Source organism: Muntiacus reevesi, chromosome X (assembly GCF_963930625.1).
Source record: "Muntiacus reevesi chromosome X, mMunRee1.1, whole genome shotgun sequence".
NCBI classification, from domain to species: domain Eukaryota; kingdom Metazoa; phylum Chordata; class Mammalia; order Artiodactyla; family Cervidae; genus Muntiacus; species Muntiacus reevesi.
In genome coordinates this window covers 15748910-15764685 of record NC_089271.1, presented here as the reverse complement: position 1 = coordinate 15764685, position 15776 = coordinate 15748910, and the positions used below count along the sequence as shown (strand labels likewise).

At 47.8% G+C, this 15776-nt stretch overlaps 1 protein-coding gene and 1 pseudogene across 2 annotated transcripts in view; one reads left to right on the top strand and one right to left on the bottom strand.

Moving 5' to 3' along the window:
• The window catches only part of LOC136153967 (protein Mdm4-like), a 76669-nt pseudogene extending 75020 nt beyond the window's left edge, over positions 1-1649 (bottom strand).
• Positions 1650-1996: 347 nt separating this feature from the next.
• The window catches only part of RAI2 (retinoic acid induced 2), a 69732-nt gene continuing 55952 nt past the window's right edge, over positions 1997-15776 (top strand). Inside the window, exon 1 of one of the 2 annotated variants that reach the window (XM_065914798.1) lies at positions 1997-2191. The gene's annotated coding sequence lies outside the window, so the exon portion shown is untranslated. Of the gene's footprint in view, positions 2192-2407; positions 2788-15776 lie in introns of those variants that run through there. The other variant, XM_065914797.1, reaches the window with a different exon arrangement.

Genomic DNA, 15776 nt, shown 5'->3' with positions numbered 1-15776 from the left:
ACAGAAGGGTGCCACTGCACATTTCTCTGGAAATGGGGGCCATGATGCCTGTTTATTATGCATTAATCTGAATCAATACAGTCTTTCCTGAAAACATAAGCACCTCAAAGGGCAACAAATATGAATCACAACTGCCAGTGAGGATCAAACATTAACCCAGGGCTGTGATGAGGCCAACAAAAGAAATAGGCTAGTAATTGCCTTCCAGGATATCAATCCCTACCTTATACACACATACCCCCTCAACACACACAAAACCTTTATGGTTCTTTCATCCATGAACTTGCCCAATTATAATTGCCCAGCTGTGTCTTTAGTTGTATTCAGACTAGGTCCTGGCAGCCGAGACCTCACATACCTGATCCACGACTCAGAACACTTCTCAAATCTATAGAGGAAGTCTTTGGTTTCTGAAATGGTTGAACACGAACTCACAGACAAATATTTCCACAGGTATCATTAATTACTTGGAGCTGATTTAAAACCTCCAGAACCTGACTGCAACAAGCAGGAACTGGTACTTTCTGTTGATACTCGTTTCTATCAGTTCTTAAAGTTGCATTGTGCGTCTTTCTGCTCTTAGGTCGATCGGGTACTTCTAAGTTTAAGTCTTTTTTTTTTTTTTTTCAAAAGAAGAAATTCAGTATCAAGGAAAGGTACCACCAGGGCTGACTTCTCCCTTAGGGGCAGTAGGCATGATGCCTGAGGCCCAAAATATTTTCAGGGGCTCAGGGAAATGTTTTAAAATCAGATTTTCAAATTTCTTTCAAAATCAGAAGAAAACGTGTTGTTTTAGTTCAAAGAAAATGTTTTAATATATAATATTAATTCATTCATCCTTATACCAATGCAATCATAAAATGTAATTTTTACCATTTTTTTCTATGGAGGAAACAGTCCACAAAGGCAAAGTGCCCACAAAAGGTATAACGTGGCCCTGATTTCTACCACATTATGCTTTGCAGCACGACAAGGTTAGAATTGAACCTTTCAAACCCAAGTTCCAGTTCCCATACTAATCATAAACGTGCAGGCTGCTCTGTATGTACTGCACACCCTGGTCACCCCCAATTCTACAAAAGGGCAAGTCATGGCCACTACTCATGTGAGTATCCAGACTCAAAGAGGTTTGAACACGCAAAAGACATCCAGATTCAGACCAGCACTCTCTGCTCTGATTCAAGTAATTTCTGCTCTGCCTTTCTCTCTCAAATATCTGCATCCTATTTTGATTACCAGAAAAAAAATCTCTTTTCATCTTTAGGGATTAATTAAGCCAATGTATTTGCTTCCTTTTCTCTCTTAAAACACTTATAGTATTTAGGGTTTTTTTTTTTTTTTTTTACTTTGTTTTAAAATGATCAATACTACTACTGATACCTATGATTTATTTACTGGTTGGCGACCACATAGTCATCATCTCTGTAAGGCCAGTTCTTAGCCCAGTGTCTGGCAAACACTGGGTGCTTAATAAATGTTAGATTAACAGATGCATCACCTCTTCGGCAAGTATGCGGAAATGAGATTATGTCCGTGGGCTAATTTTGTCTTCAATCATCTCGCACCTTGGGAGGAAGATCTTCGACCTGTATCACAATTGGCATTTTAGGAGATGGTCGCTGGGCCCTCGGCACCTCTGCCGCCTCCATCCACCCGCCACTCCCTCCGGGCTGGGCTCTGTTCTCTCCCAGCATCCTGGGGTCTGAAATGGTCCCCAGCCTGCTGGGAAGCAGCAGGGTCCCCGCTCCACCGGCCCTCCCCGGCGTCGCCCCCGCGCCCCGGCACCCCTTCCTCCCGCCACCCCGCGCCTCCCACAGCCACGCCCTCCCCGTGGGCGAGATCACCTGTCCGTCCTCAGCAGCCGCCTCCTCGGGTACCCTTTCGCCCCCCTCCTGCTCCCCCTCCTCCGCCACCTCCCCCAAGCCCTCCCCTTCCCCGCCTCCTCCCACCCCTCGGTGTATATAGTAAAGGCCGGGCGCCGCACGCAGACACACACTCGTCCGGACACAGGCGCACACACGCTCACGCACGACCGGCAGCGGCGGCGGCGACAGCAGCTCGGTGACAGCGGCGACGGCAGCTCCCACCGCTGCGCACCCCCTTCAGGCGGCCGGCCGCGAGGCCAGACAGGAGAGTCCCCGCACCCGCGACCACCCCACGGCTTCCTGGAGGCGGCGGCCGCGACTGCGAGGTAGCGGCCGCGGCGCCCCCGTGCGGGCCGGGGTACCCCCCCCACCCCGCGCCCTCCCCGCGCGGACCTGCCACCGGGACGCAGGGGGCGCGGCGGGCTGGGCGCGCCTGGCGGGGCCCGGCGCCCGGGGAGGGGCCTGCTCCCGGGGGCAGGACGGCGCCTGGAGGCCGGGGCCGGCGGGGAGGGCCGGCGGGGGCGGGGACGCGAGGCGAGGCCGCCACCCGCGCGGCGTCCCCGGGCCCCGCTCCTGCTCCCAGCGCCGCGCACTGGCCGGCGGGGCCGGGGCCGGCCGGGGAGGCGGCACAGGGCGGCGGGGCGGGGGCCCTGAAGTGGGTTTCGGGCCGCCACCGGCGCTGGCACAGGGCGCAGAGGGCGGCGCGCGGTGGACTCTGCGCCCGGGCATCGCACCGGGCCGCTTTCGGCTCTGTCGCTCTGCCCCGGCCCGGAAAACCCGGCGCCTTCCAGGCCCTTCGAAAGATGGATTCTGTTGACGTATCTGGCGGCCCTGGCGAGCCGGGTGGAAAGTTGGGTTTTGCCAAATCGCACTGGGCTTGTCTTTGTGACGCTCGGCCAGCCCCGCATCCTCCCGGAGCTGGGTGAGTGTGCATTGGCGCCCCGGGAGTCCTCGTGCCCCCCAATGCCCAGACCCGGGGTGGCCGCACCAGCTAGGGCTTTCTGCCATGTTAGGCAGCGAGCAGCCTTCTCGCTGCATTTTGGCGTGCGTTTCAGCGGTGCCTTTTGCTGCGAAGGGACTTCTTGCCTCTCTCCCCGTTGGCTTTTTCGGGGTTGGGGTTATGCTCTGTGTGTTTGCTTGTTTGCCGTTTAAAGCCCGACTATTGTTCAGCATAAGCTCCGCCTGGGTGGGGAAATGGCATCCCACCACAGTTGCCGGCGAGGGGTAGAAATGTTGCCAACAGCTGCTGCTTTGTGCTTCCCTATCAGAAGTCCCCGGAGTAGGTTTGGGGCACGACGGATGACCGGAGAGAGGGATGGGGCACGGAAGAAGAAGGTGGCTTTGGAGGAGCGAATTGTCACCCACCCCGAGGCACGCAGTCCGCTTCCCTCTCTGCCTGCCAAACTTTTATGAATATTCCTTTTGTGATGGGGGAAGCTTAATGAATTCAGCCCAGTTTTCCAGGGAAAAGCAACCCGGCTTTAACAATGGTTTGAGAACTTAATCAATGAGAAGGGCAGGGGAGGAGGAGGAGGAGGAGGCGCTGACACCAGTAATCGGCGATATGGTTGCTTTTTGCAGAGTCAGGTAGGGGAGAGGTGGGCAGGGCAGGGCGCAGCGCCTGGGTGGCCGCGTTCCGGGGGACTGTCAGTCGCTTTTACCTGTGCCCGCTGGAGCCACCCACCGTCGTGCCCCCACCTCACGGTCTGCCCAGAACTCTGCGACGGGGCTCGAGGGGCCGCTCGCGGCAGTGCGCGGGCGGCCCCCCTCATCTGGCGTTTTTAAGGATGTGTAAATATTTTGCTGAGGGTAAGTGACATCAACAGAATGATATTCCGCAGAGCCCGGGTGTGCAGCGATGATAAATAGATACGGCCAAACAAAGTTTTGATAACCGCGGATTCTCATGGCTGGCTCTGTTTCATTTTGGGTCTTTGTTTTTGTTGGTTTAGCATTATCTCTCATCCTCTGGTGTGATCCCTTTATTTAGCTGATTCTTGGAAGCTTCTCTTTAGAACAGAGAGAAAAGCAGCCAGCAGGGAGAAAACGATTCTTAGCCTTGCATGCATCGGGCAAGGTTTTCTATGCTTTCTCGGGTGAGTCTTTCCGGGACTGTTTCTGTGTCTCTTTTCCTCCTTTCGAGTCACCAGAATCATTTGTTGATTGACCAGGAGATTTCGGATAACTTTGAAAATGTGTTGTGATGTGCCTTTGTTCCAGGAAAGAGGTGGCAGTACAGTGGGGAGGCTAGCGGGTGGGAGCCCCTACCCACTGATTGTCCTTGGCGTTTTCTTCTCAAACGGGAACACGGGCAGCTGTGCTTCTTTTGGAAGGCAGCGGGGTGGCTGGAAGACTGAAAGCTGGGGGGCATCCCAGTTTCTCTGCCCCTTAGAAGCCCAGAGAAACCACTGTACCCCCACCCCATACACAGTATCCCGTGAGCGGGCACGTCTGTCTCATCCTGCCAGATGCCTGCCAGAGGCATCCACCAGGTGGCTGGGCACCAGGAGCCAAGTCAGACTGGATCTTGGGGATCCTGGCTGCTTTGGCACTAGCCCATGGGACCATTTAGCCACCTAGGGAGGCCTTTTATCATGCAAAGAAGCCCCAGACCTCCAGAGGTGAGGTTTGGCCCAGGAAAGGCTGCCCATCTCAGAAACAAATGAGAAAACAGCTTTGCAGGTGATGCCAGTTGCCAGTATGAGAACTTGGTTGGTGGGCATTTGGGCAAGAACTGTAAAATAAATGAAAAGTCTTTTAGCCAGAAGACCGGGCCCCTGAAATGCAAAAAAAAAAAAAAAAAAAAAAGAAAGCAAAGAAAAGAAAAGGCTGGAAGGTGTGTGACAAGGTGTTGCTGGGAGCGCTATAACACCAGACGACCAATATAGCTCTGGCTATGATGACCCCGAAAACTAGATAGGACTGGTCTCGCCAGAGCCATTTGACCCAGGAGGGAAGTATTCTGTACGTGGGGAAATCCACACCCAGTGTGCTCTGAATGGACAGTAAGAAGAGAGCAAGTGTCTATCCTCTGGCTCCTTCTCTAACCTTAGTTTTGGGGAAGCAGGGGGGGTAGCGGAGGGAAAGAAGTCGAGAAGGAAATGAACATTTGCTGTTGCCCTCTGTCTGCCAGACACTGTGCATATGGGAAACCATGATGTGATGGAGGCATTATTTTACAGATAAGGAATCAGACTCGGAGAAATTTCCAGTCGAGTGTCTGATTCCAGACCTCAGTGGTTATGACTTAAAGGGGCAACGTGTTCCTCTATCCTTCCCTCAAGGCTCTTATTTATTTCTCCTCGGGACTAGAGTCCTCAGCCCCTACCAAATGCAATACCTAACTGGGGGAGGGGGGCACCAGTGAGGCAGTTCAGGTACCCCAGCAGGGTACATGCTTATGTGCTAAGGAGATAGACCCCAAATAGTCCCTAACCATTTTAGATGGAAAAGACTCTACCATTTCATCTTGGAATTCCCAAAAGTCAACCGCCTCTGAATGAACCAGAGTTGAGTGACTAAATGATGGAACTGATGGAATGAATGGTGGTGGGAGGGAGCTATGTCATTATCAAGGGAGACCAGCTGGGAGAAATCCAGAGGTTTGTGTGTGGTTGGGGTCTTGGAGTACCTGGTGTGATGCTGCAGTTCTAGCCTTGAGGAGTTCCAAGCTGACGAGCCTGTGTGAGATGAGCAATCACATTCCCATCTTACCCATGAGGAAACTGAGGATGAGACCAAGTGGGTAATTAGCCTGAGGGCCATGGTGGGGCCAGAGGGTAGGTAAGGTATTTCTGACTCTTAAATGTCTCAAATAAACAAACTCTAAATAAAAACGAGATGGGTTCTTGCTCTGCCACTGCACCATCAAAACAAAGTCCTTTAGCCCCCTTCCAACCAGATGGTAGCCTTAGCCTTTAAGCCCCTAAAAATTCTGGGGCCACTGGGAGAGCCAGGATTTGAATCCCTGTATGAGGTGTTTCTGACTCTCCTGCCTTCATGATGAGAATATGAGGGGGACCTCAGAGAGAATGAGGCTCTCGAGGAGGGGGAAAGATGGTTAATTGCACTCTCCCATGCACAAAAGCCTGCGTGGGATTCTGAATTAAGCTTGATTTGGGGATCAGGGTGACATCCTTGCTGTAGAGTTGGCAGCGCTTGTCTTTGGAGAATGCCTCTGATTACCACTTCTCCCTCCCACCTGACCGTCTGCCCGGATGCCCATCATCTCATTCTCTGTAGCTCAAGGCGTCTCCTTTGTGGTTCATCATTTCTGATGAGCCTCTGAAGGCTCCCGCTCTCCTATGTTCTGATGGCAGCTGCTGAGGAGGTGACTCCTGTTAGTACTTCGGGATTTTGCACATGACACCCTCCTTCTCTCTCCAGCCAAGAACACACATGGGAACATGCATGCACACGCAGAGGCAGGCGCATGTAATTTGATCATGCCTCTGTATCTGCTTCACCAAATTAGATTGCAAACCCAGAATTGTTATTGAAAGAACATACGTGACTTTGGCGATCTTCTGTCCCAGCCCCTGCCTTAAACAGATCCGAAGAGCTAAGATGCAGGCTGCTCAAGCTACAGATGCCTTAAGTAATGATTATACTCTCTTGGCCTTGCCATGCCGGCCCCCAGGGCGTTTCATAAGAGCCCATTTTAATCTCCACTTAGAGGTAGGGCTGAGCTCCTAGAACATCCCGGTCTTGCAGTTCCGGTCTCTGCTCTCACCTGTCATTCTTCTTCCCACAGTTTTATTTGGTCTTTCAGCATGGCACTGTCTAATAGAACTCTCTATGACGATGGAAATATATTATATCTGCACCATGCTGTATAGTAACTACTAGTCATATCTGGCTTTTCAGCAGGTGAAAGGTGGCTACTCCAAAATAGGATATGCTATGATGGTAACGTATGCACAGGATTTCTATGACCTGGTGCAAAAAAAAAAAAAAAAAAAGAATGCAAAATAGCGCATTAATAATTTTTCTATTGATTACATGTTAAAATGATCATATTTGGAATGTGTTGGTCAAATAAGCCAGAGTGTTGAGATGAACGTCACCTGTTCCTTTAGAATCACGTACGGATTTCTGTTCGGCAGTTCTGCCCCACCAGCCCATGCCTTCAGCCTCATAGAGCCTCCAGGAGTTTCGGGTGGCATGAACACCCTCCATCTCCATGGCAGGCGGGAGGCCTGGGGCTGACTCAAGAGCCACAGCAGCCTGGCATCAGGCCGCTCTGATTTTGGGGAGCTAAGGTGTCATTTGGGGGGGTCCCCATCAAGCCCACCTGTGAGCATGTTTGCTCAGTCACCTTCTGTGAGGAACGTGGGCCCTGAAACTTAATGGAGAAGAGAGAACAGGGCAGGGTTACGGGTGGACAGGGCTGGCTTTCCTTTCCTTTCCTCCACCCCAGGCTGGTGTCCTTGTCCATCAGAGAGCTGTCTCCCTCCTGAGTGACTGATTTCCTCAACACCTGCTCTAATAATATCCTTCCTGGGGATATGTGTTTGGAGAGTAGGGGCCCAAGGAGACACCCTCGCACTGAGAGTGGGTTATTTGGGGCTGGGGCTAGTCTTAAAGAAGAGAAGGGAAAAGGAGGGATGCACGTAGTCATTTCCTGACAGCTTGATGAAAACAAGAGCAAGGGAATAAATGCAGTTTCTGCACGAGAGACAACATGAGCACCAGGAAGGCCAGTTTCACACACCCACGGTGCCGCAGATGAGAAGCCCTGAGGAAGGGACAGTTCGGGGAGGTGGGGGAAGGCTCACCGCGGGCATTGTGCCCTTGGCCCTGGGCATGGCCCGAGGAGACAGAAAGAGCTGGAATAATGGACTCGGGGCTTTGGTGATTTATAGGTCAGGCGCCTGTGGCTCTGGCTCCTGAGGGGGCTGCCCCCACAGGGGACCCTTGGCTGACCTCCTCGAGCTCCTCGGAAGGAGCTGGTTTTGTTTCCCATGGCAGAAGCAGACTGTTTACTGGAGCACAGGAAGAATCCGACATTCTGGCGAAAAATAATTCATTAACAGCCAGGGTATTACCAGTTCCCTGGAAAAGCTCCTCCAGCTGCACTGGAGCAACTGTTCTTTCTCAGCAGTGGAACTGGGCCTCGCTGGTGGCCAGGACTGGGTATGCTTGGGCATTTTTGTTGTTGTTTTTGCCTTTGTGTGTGTGCCCACTTTGGCCTTAAAATTCAGACAAAGGAACGGTGACCTGAAAGGGTTGAGACAGTGTAGCCGTCAGCCATTCTGTCCTCCATGGTTTTAGCCTGGAAACTCTAGGCCAACTCTAGGAACATGCATCTTCCCTGACCAAAGTCCATCCTCATGCCGGGGACACTGCACAATCACATAGGATGTTGTAGAACTAAAAGAATTTTCGAGAATCTCAGCACCTGCTCTTAAGACTTTATGGAAACAATTGGCTGAAGGACTCCCATACCCACCTCCCCACCCCCACCCCACCCCCCCACACACACACACACTGAGCAGAATGTCCTATCTTGCTGTGTTGAATTCTTTGCTTACTATGAATTGGCACAGCGGGGCCGAAGTATGTGATTCATCATCCTAGTTTTGAGGGTATTTGGAAAGCCAGGCAGGCATAACCAACAGAATGGTTTGCATGTTTTGTTCACTAAGAATGATTGAATCTACAGTAATAAATAAAATGGAATGATTCAGGAAGCTTTTTATGCTCTGGAAAAATCTGCTTTAAAAGAGGGGGGTGGTTGTCTGCTTGTTTGTTTTTTAATGCCTCATGCTCAGAAATGTGTATCCAGCTAGCAAGAAATGGGAAAGAATGACATTTCCTTGGTTTAGTTTTTAAAAACACTAATTGCAGGTTAAGTAAGATGCAGTGTATTGATTTTGGTTTTGTATGGAACATAACGAGATAATCATTTTATTTTATGAGATATTAATTTCCATCCATTTAGACTGATGAAATACGCATTTCACATGCACCCTGCTAGCTCCACCATCATCACAGTATTGCTTTAATGTTCCTAAATTCAGACTGGGAACCTGTTTCATTTATTTGGAAGGGAATCAGTATGTCCTTAGTAAACATATGTGTAAGCCAACCTTAGATTTCAAGGAAAATGGAATTTTTCTTCTTTGATGACTACCGAAGACATGAATATTAAAGGCCAACTGTATTTGCTTTTAACTAGAGCACAGTTTCTCCACCTTGACCCTGTTGACATTTTAGGGCAGATCCTTCTGTGTTGTAGGAGGCTGTCCTGTGCACTGGAGGGTGTTTAGCAGCATCCCTGGCCTCGACTCACTAGATGCCAAAAGTGTCACCCCTCCCCCCTAGTTGTGATGGCCAAAAATGTCTCCAGATCTTGCCAGATGCCCCCTCTGGGACAAAATGGACCCTGATTGAGAACCACTGGTCTAGACCAAGATTTAATAAGTAATTTGTGGCTTTTGGATAATTCAATTTGAAATAATACAAGACAGAATTTCCCTCTCTGACTTATATGTGCAATTCATGGGAGTGATTAATTAATGGTTGGAAGTGGGTCATGTGCCAAATTTAATTGTAAGTTGGATGCAAGGGTCTGTAAGGTTGTATAAGCACAGAGATTTTTCTTTAAATTCAGGTGACTGAATAAGTCATAGGTAAGTGGGGGATACATTGTAACAACTAACACCTTTTCTGTTTTTTCATGAAGAGAACAGGTTTATTTCTCCTCAGTTTCTTTTTCACATGTGCCTGATTTCAGACATGCCTTCTCAGCCACCAGGCATCTTCCTCCACCCCCACCTCTCCCCACTGTCATTTCTCCTGTAGCATCTTAAGCCTGAGCCAATTAATTTAGCCCTTTAGTGTACTTGGGAGAGCCCTGCTCATAACACTGTAATAGACTCACTGCAGATCGTGGCAGCCCTTTACCCACCACTAATTTCTCTGTTTTCCTGTTCTGTTGAGAGAGAAAGTCAATGGTGAGCAGATGGAGCCTGTTTCAAAATTATTGGACATTCACATTCAGGTGAACTTCACCACCCCTCCCAGTTTTTTCCCCTCTTACACACATTTATTTCCCTGCAGCAGTTCTGCTTGGGAAAAGGAACGGCAGCAGGGCTCCTCTAGACAGCTCAGTCCTGGTAATGCCCGGGGTCAGCAGCAACAGATGGAATGCCGGGAGCTGCAAGAGGGGTAATCATGCCTTCACGGGGAACGTGTCATGGGGTAAACCATTCCTGCCCATCCGTGGACATAGGATGAGCCCTTGGGGCACAGAGAGAGAACGGAGAGGTGCATCGCTCATTACATAGGACAGTGTCCTGAGGCCAACCTCATCCCAACCGTCTTTGGGGTGGGATGGGTGTTTAGGGAGCGCTCACGGGTGTGGCCAGGTGCTCAGGGCAGACATCACCCGGTGGCGGGAGAGGGGGGGGACCACTTCACTTTGCAGGCATCCAAGGCCAGCTGAAGGCTGACCTTTTCCAAAGAGTGTCTGAAGGAATTCTGAGTGTCGAGTGTGGAAGGAGGCTTAGCCAGTGAGGAAAGATAGAAAGGTGAGCACGTGGGGGGTTGGCCAGGCAAGCAGTAGCCCTTCATTGGTGAGTTCATGCCTCCCTTGCTGAGTCGTTTGACTCTTGGCAGACAGCCACTGGGTGCTTGAGTCCAGGCAGGGAAATAATTGATTTGCAGCACGTGACGCTTGGTCATCCTGAGTTGGCTCTCCCTCGTGGACCAGGATTTGGGTGATGGCTGCAACACTAGGAGAGGAAGTGGGATCAAAAATCTGGGCTTGGAGGCCAGTTTCGTGGTGCAGAGGCCACCAGGGCCACCGCTGTGTGCTGCTGACGCCAACAGACAGGTCCGAGTGGTATGTTGTTCCTCAAAATAATGGCGATGGAAATGGCTGTGAAAAACATTTAGACCCTTGTCATAAAAATGCAAACAGTCTTCCTGCTATAGGGAAAAGCTAAATAAACTCTATTGCAGCTGTATTAAGTAGAAACAGATTTAAAAATCGGGTGTTTTTTTTTCCTGAGACACTTATTTATAGCAGGTTGGGCAAAGGCTGCCACTATCTGTCGCGACTCCGGAAGACTGTTTTCCAGATGGTCCTTGCTGTTTTTCTCTTTATTAAGCTTAGCTGAACCCTGCCTTGCTTGGAAAGGTTCATAGAAACTGGTGTTATTTTTTTCAGATTATAATGGCCATTGATTGGCTAACAAATCAATGGATGGGAATGGATTGAGCCTGTGCCGATGGATTTCCTTTCACATTTCAAAATAAGAAAAATGTCAAGGAAAGCTCAGAATAGGAGTGCTATTTCAACTGTGTACATCAAAGCTTTGAAAAACATTCAGGGCTGCGTTTTCTATTAATTTACATTTGCATTTTTTTTCTAAAATAACGCCATCCTCTTTGCTAAAAACTGCAACGTTACCGTTTCCTTTCCAACATCTAAACAATGTCCAGATACATTTCAGATTGAGCAATTAGCTCTGGCTGCAATTTCCTTTTAGGAAAAAATCACTAACCCTCTAGACTAAATATGAAATTATTGAATGTGAAGATATCAATATTTGTTCTAGGATCCTTTGTGGCTTATCACTTGCATTTTAAGAAGGCTAGAAGAGGCTGGTTCTACCTGGCCTTTCCATGTTAGACACACCCACGACAGAAAACTCAAACTTTGTGTTTTTGCTCTTAGGAGCTGGGCAGCTGAATTTAGGGTCATCAAGGCTGATACTTACAGCTGAAACTGCACAGGGAACCATTTTGGAAAGGCACATAAACCAGTGATCCCTGCAGACCAGGCTTGAGTACCACTGCCCCACATGGGGCAAAATTTCTACCCATTCACAGTTAAATGAAAGAAGAGTGAAACTATATTGAGTTTCCATTTTTATAGAACTTCCCTTTATTCTAAAATGGCCTTTCCCACTTTTTTTTAGTGTTAAAGTCTCTTTTGTGAATGATGATATTTGTAGTTTAGCATCTTTTTTTTCACAAAGTCAGAAGTTGAACTCATGTTGGATCCTACTTTTTTTTTTTTTTTTAATGTTACTCATTCAGAACATTAGAAAGTCTGGGATTTACTGAGGAGGCCTGAGTAGACCAGGAAAGGGAGCCTTTGTTGCCATTTCTAAGCCAGAAAAACCCACCTGAGCTAGAGTCCTGCTCCCATTTCCTTACCTGATTCTTTTGACCCATCAGCCACAGAACTGTGGCTTTGTCCAAAGCCCATATGAAGAATGGAATTGCTTCTCCAGAGGAGGTTTTTTGTTTGTTTGTTTGTTTGTTTTCTGTTTTGTTTGTTTTTTTGGTTGCACTGTGAGGTTAGTGGGATCTTAGTTCCACCAGCTGAGATTGAGCCCAAGCTCCCTGCAGTGGAAGCATGTAGTCCTAACCACTGGACCACCAGTTCACACAGGCTCAACCCACTGTCCTCCTTTCCTCAGCATGGCTCACCAGGCAGCATCCTCAGTCCCCTTACTGCTCCAGAGTTGCTCCCCCAGCTGCTCCTCCTCTTGCTAAAGCAGCCCTCTAATTTCATCACTGTAGCTCAAGAATATTCAATGACTCCCTATTTCCCAATTAGACTAAAACCCCACATGAAGCCCTTTTTTCATTTTCCCAGGCCACTCTCTCTCTCAGGACTGCTCTTCAGTAGAGAGGATGCCTCCAGGTTGTATCCTTGCTCTCACCCTGTGTGTTTTGATTGAAGTATGCTTGATTTACAAGGTTGTGTTAGTTTCGGGTGTGCGGCAAAACACATATATATGTAGGACTTCCCTGGTAGCTCAGCTGGTAAAGAATCTGCCTGTAATGTTAGAGACCTGGCTTCGATCTCTGGGTTGGGAAGATATCCTGGCCTGGAGAATTCCATGGACTGTATAGTCCGTGGGGTTGCAAAGGGTTGGACACGACTGAGCGACTTTGACTTTCATATATAGGTGTGTGTGTGTGTGTGTGTGTGTGTGTGTGTGTGTATTGCATGCTCAGTCACTCAGTCGTGTCTGATTCTTTGACTCTTTTGCAACCCCATGGATTGTAGCCCGCCAGGCTGCTCTGTCCATGGGATTTCCCAGGCAAGAATACTGGAGTGGGTTGCCATTCCCTTCTCTAGGGGATCTTTCTGACCCAGGGATCAAACCCGGGTCTCCTGCATTGCAGGCAGATTCTTTACCATCTGAGCCACCAGAGAAGCCATATATATATATATATATATATATATATATATATATATATATATATATATAAATTTTTTTAGATTCTTTTCCTTTATAGATTATTATAAGATATAAGATAGATTATTACAAGATATTGAATATAGTTCCCTATGCTATACAGTAGGGCCTCATTATTTATCTATTTTATATACAGTAGTATCTGCTAATCTCAAACTCCTAATTTATCCTTCCTTCCCTTGTCCCTAGGTAACCATGAGTTTGTTTCCTGTCTGTATTTCTGTTATGTATATAAGTTCCTTTGTATCAGTTTATTTTTTAGATTCCACATATAAGTGATATCATATGATACCTGTTTTTCTCTGACTTACTTCACTTAGTATGATAATCTCTGGGCCTATCCATGTTACTACAAATGACATTATTGTATCCCTTTTTATGGCTAAATAATATTCCATTATATATATATGCGTGTGTGCATGCTAAGTTGCTTCAGTAGTGTCCGACCCTTTGCGACCCCGGGGCTATAACGCACTGGGCTCTTCTGTCCATGGGATTATCCAGGCAAGAATACTGGAGTGAGTTGCCATGCTCTACTTCAGGGGATCTTCCTGACCCAAGGATCAAAACCATCTCTTGCATCTTGCATCTCCTACACTGGCAAGCTGATTCTTTGCCACTAGCACCTCTCAGAAAGCCCTACACACACACACACACATATCATACATCATCATCTTCATCCATTCATCTGTCAGTGGACAGGTTGCCTCTATGTCTTTGCTACTGTAAAATAGTGCTGCTATGAATATTGGGGTGCATGTATCTTTTTGAATTAGAGTTTTTGTGTTTTCTATATACATGCCCAGGATGGGATTGGTGGATCAACTCTATTTTTGTTTTTTAAGGAACCTCCATACTGTTTTCCATAGTGGCTATACCAGTTTACATTTCCACCAACAGTATAAGAAGGTTCTCTTTTTCCTACATCCTCTCTAGCATTTATTATTTGTAGACTTTTTGATGATGTCTCTCTCAGCTGTATTTTATTTGCTTTTTTTATGGGGGGAGGTTTGCAAGAAGATTATGAGATCTTTTGGGCATCTTTCTTTAGATGAAGAGCACCGAAGCCTGAGTCTAATGTAATGGACCTTCCCATGGATTGTGACATTAGTGGTTTTTAAAAAAAAAAAAAAAAAAGGAAAAAAACTCCACACAAAATGAGGCTCTCAAGCTTCTAAGAATTATAGCCTTACTATGAGTCTCTCCTACAGTACTGCTTCTGGATTAGAATGCCCCTTTTTTGACCTGCTGGCAGATGGATGTTGCTTCAGGAAGGGACTGCTGGCTTGTCCTACTGAAAACAGAGCAACGTATACAAACTTTGAAATTTGCAGTTAAGACATAGTGAAGGACATTAGCCAGTGCAAACTGTCTATTCTATTAGAAATGTTTCCAGTGGCTTTTTATAAAATCATAGTAGGACAGTATTATCTATTATTTGTCAAGCTCCTGCTATAGCCTGGACAGTTGTATCAGGTGATTTACATCCATTATTTTTGTTCCAGCTCCATAAGAGTCATATGATGTAAGTGGTTATTTTGAGGTTTATATCATAAAGGGGGAATTAGAGGCTCAGAGAGGGTTAGTAACTTAAACAGAGTCACACAGCTCATAGGAGGTAGAACTGGGATTCCTCCCCAGTGTGGTTCAAAAGAATTTTCTGTGATGATGGAAATGTCCTTCACTATCCAATATGGTAGCCACTAGCCAGCCTTAAGTTGCTGTTGAGCACTAGAAATGTGACTGGTGTGTGGCTGAGGCCTGACTTTTTAATTTTTTCTTAACCATTTTTTAAGTGTACAGCTCAGTGGTATTCAGTGTATCCATATTGTTGTGCAGCCATTACTACCATCCATCTCCAGAGAACCCTTTTCATCTTGCAAATTGAATCTGTGTCCTCCTTAAACACTAACTCCCTGTTTACCCTCCTTCCCCTAACCCCTGGCAACCACCTTTCTACTTTCATTTTTCTTTCTCTTTCAGTCTCCCCTTTCCCCCCACAACCTCTGGTAACCACCATGCTACTCTGTTAATATAAATCTGCTGTGCAAATTTCCCCGTTTATATATTTCCAAGAGCAAGTCTTGAAAGGCATGAACTCAAAACCCGATTTCTGTCATTTACAGGGGTCTGCCCCCATTCATCGGTGATGAAATGTCAATGCAGTATTTGTCTATTTTAAATGTAAATTGCCACTTGTGGCTAGTGGGTGCCATATTGGAGAGTGCCACTCTGGACCGACTTCGCTGTGGCATGCGGCCTGACGCACACCTTTCTTGGAAAGCCCAGCCGCTCTGCGTCTCTCTTCTTCCCTCTCTGCCCAGCACAGCTCCCCTGTTTCTCAGAGGCCTGTAGACCAGTGGTTCTCAAGTTTTAGCAGGTATTAGAATCATCTGCTGAAGTGAAAGTCGCTCAATAGTGTCTGACTCTTTGTGACTCCATGGACTGTAGCCTGCCAGGCTGCTCTATCCGTGTGATTCTCCAGGCAAGAATACTGGTGTGGGTAGCCTATCCCTTCTTCAGGGGATCTTCCTGACCCAGGGATTGAACTGGGGTCTCCTGCATTGCAGGTGGATTCTTTACCAGCTGAGCTACCAGGGAATCATCTGGAGGGCTGGTTAAAATACAAATTTCTGGGACCCGACTGGCAGGCCTGGAGTGGGGCCCAAGAATTTGCATTTCTGGC